Source organism: Salvelinus sp. IW2-2015, linkage group LG4q.1:29 (genome assembly GCF_002910315.2).
Source record: "Salvelinus sp. IW2-2015 linkage group LG4q.1:29, ASM291031v2, whole genome shotgun sequence".
Lineage (NCBI taxonomy): Eukaryota > Metazoa > Chordata > Actinopteri > Salmoniformes > Salmonidae > Salvelinus > Salvelinus sp. IW2-2015.
Window position 1 is genome coordinate 90109826 of NC_036842.1, and position 7014 is coordinate 90116839.

General features: G+C 49.3%; 1 pseudogene; it reads left to right on the forward strand.

Moving 5' to 3' along the window:
- The window catches only part of LOC111962792 (calcium/calmodulin-dependent protein kinase type 1D-like), a 68425-nt pseudogene extending 61704 nt beyond the window's left edge, over positions 1-6721 (forward strand).
- The last annotated feature ends 293 nt before the right edge of the window (positions 6722-7014 follow it).

Consider the following 7014-nt stretch of genomic DNA (forward strand, 5'->3'; position numbering starts at 1 on the left):
CATTACTAACCACACCACCACAACCCCACCCCACAATTCTATACTAACCACACCATACTGATAACGCACACCATACCACACCATACTATACCACACCATTACCCCACCACACCTACCCCACCACACCATACTATACCATAACCCATACCACACCAACCTATACCCACACCCATACTAACCAGACCATACCAATACCCCACCACACCATACTATACCACACCAATACCCCACCACCACCATACTAACCATACCATACCACAACCAACACCATTACCACCACAACCATCTATATAGACTATACGACCACACCCATACTAACCATACATACCACACCATACCCCACCAACACCATATATACTACTATACCACACCAACACCATACCCCACACACGCATACTATACCAGACCCCACCACACCATTACTATACCACACCATACCACACCATACGTATACCCACCATACTATACCACACCATACTAACGCATTACTATACCAGCCCACACACACAACTATACCACACCATACCCCACCAACATCATACCATACCCCACCACACCAATAACCACACCATACCACACAATACTATACCATACCCCACCACACCATACCACACCATACCCACAATACTTATACCATACCCCACCACAACCATTACCAACCACCATACCACACAATACTTATGACCATTACCATTACCCCACCATACCACATCAACCAACTCACCACCACCATACCACCACCCACCACACCATAACATACCACACCATACCACACCCCACCAAACCACACCATACCATACCCCACCACACCATCCACACCCCCACACCAAGACCCCACCAACACCATACTATACCACACCATACCCCACCACACCACATCAACCATACCCCACCACCACACATACCCACCCACATCATACCATACCCCACCACACCATACCACACCACACCATACCCCACCACACCAGACTATACCACACCATTACCCCCCACACCCACCACACCATACCACACCACACAATACCACACAATACCATACCCCACCACACCACACCACACCATACCCACCACACACCATACCATACCCCCACCAACCATACCACACAATACCACACAAGATACAATACCATACCCCACCACACCACACAATACAATACCATACCATACCCCACCACACCACACCACCACCACACCATACCCCACCATACCACGACAATAAAACATACCCCACCACACCCACACCATACCCCACCACCACCACCACCACACCACACACCATACCCCACCATACCACACAATCCATTTACCATACCCCACCATACCACACAAACGAATCCACCCACCACACCCATCCACACCATCCATACCCACCACACCATACCACACAAATACCATCCCCACCACACCATTTGTTGTCCACACCCACCCCCCAAACCACACCATACGCATACCCCACCACACCATCCACACCATACCACACAATACCATAACCCACCACACATGCCACACCCACCACACCATACCCCACCACCACCAACTATACACACACCATACCCCACCACACCACATCACCAACCCCACCACAACCATACCCCACCACATCATACCATACGCCCACCCACCATACCACACCACACCATACCCCACCACCCATACTTTATACCACACCATACCCGCCACACCATACCACATCCCACACAATACACACAATACCATACGCCCACCACACCCACACAATACAATGACAACCCCACCACACCATACCATACCCCACCACCACAACCTACACACATACCACACAATACAATACCATACCCCACCACACCACACAAAAACAATACCATACACCGCACCACACCACACCACCACCACACCATACCCCACCATACCACACAATTACAATACCATACCCCACCACACCACACCACACCATACCCACCACACCACACCACACACACCATACCCCACCATACCACACAATACCATACCATACCCCACCATACCACACAATACAATACATACCCCACCAACATCCCACCACACCATACCATACCCCACCACACCATACCAACAAAACCATTCCCACCACACCATGCCACACCCACCACACCAGACCATACACCACCACACCATGCCACCCATACCACACAATACCATACCCACAGCAATACCACACATACCACACCACACAATACCATACCACACAAAACCACACCATACCACACAATACCACACACACCAATACCCCAACCACACCATGCCACACCACCACACAATACCACACACCCACACACCATCCACACCCACCATACCACACCATACCCCACCACCCAGCCACACCCACCACGACATACCTATACGCATACCATACCATAACCATACACACAATACCACACCACACCATACCACACAAATACCATACCACACAATACCACACCCAATACCACACCATACCCACCATACCACACCACACAATACCACACCATACCACACAATACCATACCACACAATACCACACCACACAATACCAGACCACACCATACCACACAATACCACACCACACAATACCACCACCCAACCAACCAACCACACCGTACCACACCACACAATACCATCCACCATACAACATACCCACCACACCAACCACACCACCATACCACACAATACCACCACCATACATACCATACCACACCTACCCCACCACCACCACACAATACCACACCATACCACACAAACCACCACCAACCACCCACACAATACCATACCATACCCCACCACCACCTACCACACCCCACCATACCACACAATACCACACCCCACCACACCATGCCACACCCACCATACCACACCATACCCCACACACCATGCCACACACCACCACACAATACCATTACCATAACCCATACCATACCATACCACACAATCACCACACCACACCATACCACACAATACCATACCACACAATACCACACCATACCACACCATACCCCACCATACCACACCACACCAATACCACACCATACCACACAATACCATTACCACACAATACCACACCATACCAACCACACAAACCATTACCACACCATAGCACACAATACCACACCACACAATACCACACCATACCACACCATACCACACCGTACCAACACCACACAATACCATACCACACAATACCACACCATAACCCCACCACACCATACCACACCCACCATACCACACAATACCCACACCATACCATACCATACCACACCATACCCCACCACACCACACAATACCACACCATACCACACAAATACCACACCATACCACACCACACAATACCATACCATACCATCCAACCCCACCCACACCAGTACCACACCATACCACACCATACCACACCCCACCATACCACACATACCACCATACGCCATCACACAATACCACACCATACCACACAATACCACACCATACCTACCACAATACCACACCATACCACACCCACACAACTACCCATACCACACAATACCACACCATACCCCACCACACCATACCACACAATACCACACCACACAATACCATACCACACAATACCATACCATACCACACCATACCCCACCACACCACATCAATCAGGCTCTAGCCCACCCCTGGTGAGTGAAGGTAGAGTCTGTTTAGTGATGAAGCCTCCACCGTATCTCTTCCACCTGCAAACATCAGAGGGTTAGGGACAATGGGAAGGGCTAGGGAATGGATTGGGACCACACAATCAGAGAACCACTCGCCGTGCCCGAAAGCTGACATGAATATGACACAGATAGTGGATGTCTGAATGATGCAGTGCACCATGTCTTCCTTCCTGCCCGCCTCCTAAAATATCTGCTCCACTGGTCTGAGAAGGGGAGATAGAGAGAGGGGAGATGGGAGATGGAGACAGACAGAAAGAGAAAAAGAGGGAGGGAGAGAGAGAGAGCGAGAGAGAGAGCAAATCTGCTGAATGAATGGGTGCCAATTAGCAGGCTGCGTCCTGAAGGATGCTTGGAGAATGCAGAGGCAGTGGCTACGTTCCAAAAGGCACCCTATTACCTGTAAAGGCCCTATGGGCCCTGGTCAAAGTAGTACACTATATAAGTAATAGGGTGCCATTTGGGACGCAGACTAATGAACCGTTATCATGTCTCTCCCTGGCCCGGGCCAGACCTAATACTACTGTCTGCGGTTTGGGAATCTATTCAATGTTCATCAAGTGGTGGGGCTGCCATTTAGCTACACAACGAATCCCTGATTCTAGCTTTAATGACAGAGACAATATGTGGGTGGTTGGCAAATGGAGAATAGGAATAGGACTGTTAGGCATCTAATCATTGGCCTGTTACGTCTTGGCCCTGTTATGTCTTGGCCCTGTTGTGTCTTGGCCCTGTTATGTCTTGGCCCTGTTACGTCTTGCTGTTGTGTCTTGGCCCNTCTTGGCCCTGTTATGTCTTGCTGTTATGTCTTGGCCCTGTTATGTCTTGCTGTTATGTCTTGTTGTTATGTCTTGGCCCTGTTATGTCTTGGCCCTGTTACGTCTTGCTGTTATGTCTTGGCCCTGTTACGTCTTGCTGTTGTGTCTTGGCCCTGTTACGTCTTTGGCAGGTGGTTTGATAGCGTTTAAATAGACTCACAATGGTTTGGTTGTGACAGGTGTGTTGTGACAGGTGTGTTGCGACAGGTGTGTTGTGACAGGTGTGTTGTGACAGGTGTGTTGTGACAGGTGTGTTGTAACAGATGTGTATTATAGAATATGAGACATCCAGTAGCTCAGAGCCGGTGCTTGATAGATATCCAGGCCAGGAACTGACCACTAATTGTGTCAAAAGAAAACAATCCTCTACTTGTCCTTTATGGTGTGTGTTTGTATATCAGGATTGCTGGGGACACGGCTCTCTGCAAGAACATCCATGAATCAGTCAGTCGGCAGATGAGGAAAAATTTTGCCAAAAGCAAATGGAGGGTAGGTTCTCTCCGTACAATGATCGGTTTTTGTGTATGATTATTATTTGTCAACCTCCTCTATTTGCATATGCCAACCCTCTCTCTCTCTCCCTGCCTCCTCTCCCTCCCTGCCTCCTCTCCCTCACTCCTTCTGTCTCTCGCCGTCTCCTCCACAGCAAGCGTTTAACGCCACAGCAGTGATCCGTCATATGAAGCGTCTCCAGTTGGGCAGTAGTCTGGGCAGCAGCTTTGGAAGCAGTATGAGTATGGACCAACCAGGACAGAATTCTATGCCAGCCAAGAGCATGTCTGTAGACTGTGCCTCTCTCTCACGCAAAGACCGTGAGTGAATGACTCCTTTTACTTTAAGATGTTGGGGAGCAGGCCGTGTCACGTTGGCTCTGTTGGGGTCTATTAAAGGATTTTTGTTCCGTCATTGATTGGTTTCCACTAAGACTTTAGTGATTGTGCTTATCATTGAGGTTATTGTCTCTGGTTCTCCCCTTAGGTCCTCTACAACCTCTGTCCACTCTGCCTCCTCTGCCATCCTCCCCTGCAGCCTGCAACGCCCCCGTTAGCATTGGAGTGGAACCACATGTAGAACCACAGGCGGTGGCTCCAGCGGCAGTGGTGGAGGCGCCCCGGCCTCGCCCCTCCACGGTCACCACCATCCACACGGGGACTAAATGACATCAGGTTCCACGGGAGGTCAGCTGGGAGACCACAGAGCTTTGAGTCGGGATTCCATGATTACAATTCCGACCCTCAGAATTCCACAATTGGTCTCTCTTAGTCTGCCCACCACGCCCATTCTCAGCTGCTGGGATTGAGAACCTGAGGAGCTGTTCAAGGCTCCATTTACCATGGATCAGCACTGACTGCAGTCTCAGTGCAGCACTCTGATGTCCATACCCACCACAGGAGGTGTATTCAGTGATGTGAAATAGAATGACGAGAACTGACAGGATTTCCTATTCTATCTAACTTATCTGTTCTACACCATACTTATTCCTATTTGAACATTCTGCCTGCTAACGGGCCACAGGTCTGGTGGAGAAGAGATGAGGACCACTGACTGTCTCGTTCTGTCCTCCTGACCAGAGGGTGGCCAGTGAGGTCAGTCTCCCAGTCCTTGAATTGGGTCGGTACGGAGGAATTGCAACCTCAAATGTTCACCTCTTTTTGAATATTCACTCTAAACATTGTCTAATTTCAGCCAGTAGTTGTGAAAGTAGTGCTCACCCCCCCCCGCCCCCCCCCCCCCCAGGCGCATTTATTGTTGTTTTTTGTTTTGAGGAAATGAGCATCCGGCAACGTAGTAAAAACTGTTGGTTGTTTTGAAGGTAACGTCTTTGTTGTGTTAATACCGCTGTTTCACCGCTATGGATTGCAGCTTTAAGATCCTATTCCATCTCTTTAAAATATGGTACTGTAAAATTAAAATGACCACCTGAAATCTTTGTCATAGCACTGCCGTGTTGTAAGACTGTCCACCGAGAGACAAAAAGAAGACCTGTTTGTATGGTGGTGTTAGGAGGCCACACTTGGGACTCACCAGGTTTTATTATTAGTCTTAATTATTGAGACTGCTGTAACTCTGTGACTGTGAGACTGCTGTAACTCTGTGACTGTGAGACTGCTGTAACTCTGAGACTGTGAGACTGCTGTAACTCTGTAACTCTGTGACTGTGAGACTGCTGTAACTCTGAGACTGTGAGACTGCTGTAACTCTGTGAAACTGTGAGACTGCTGTAACTCTGGACTGTGAGACTGCTGTAACTCTGTGACTGTGAGACTGCTGTAACTCTGAACTGTGAGACTGCTGTAACTCTGTGACTGTGAGACCTGCTGTAACTCTGTGACAGTGAGACTTGCCTGTAACTCTGTGACTGTGAGACTGCTGTAAACTCTGTTGACTGTGAGACTGCTGTGACTGTGAGACTGGCTGTACCTCTGTGACTGTGAGACTGCTGTAACTCTGTGAGCTGTGGAGACTGCTGACTCTGTGACTGTGGAGACTGCTGTAACTCTGTGACTGTGAGACTGCTGTAACTCTGTGAC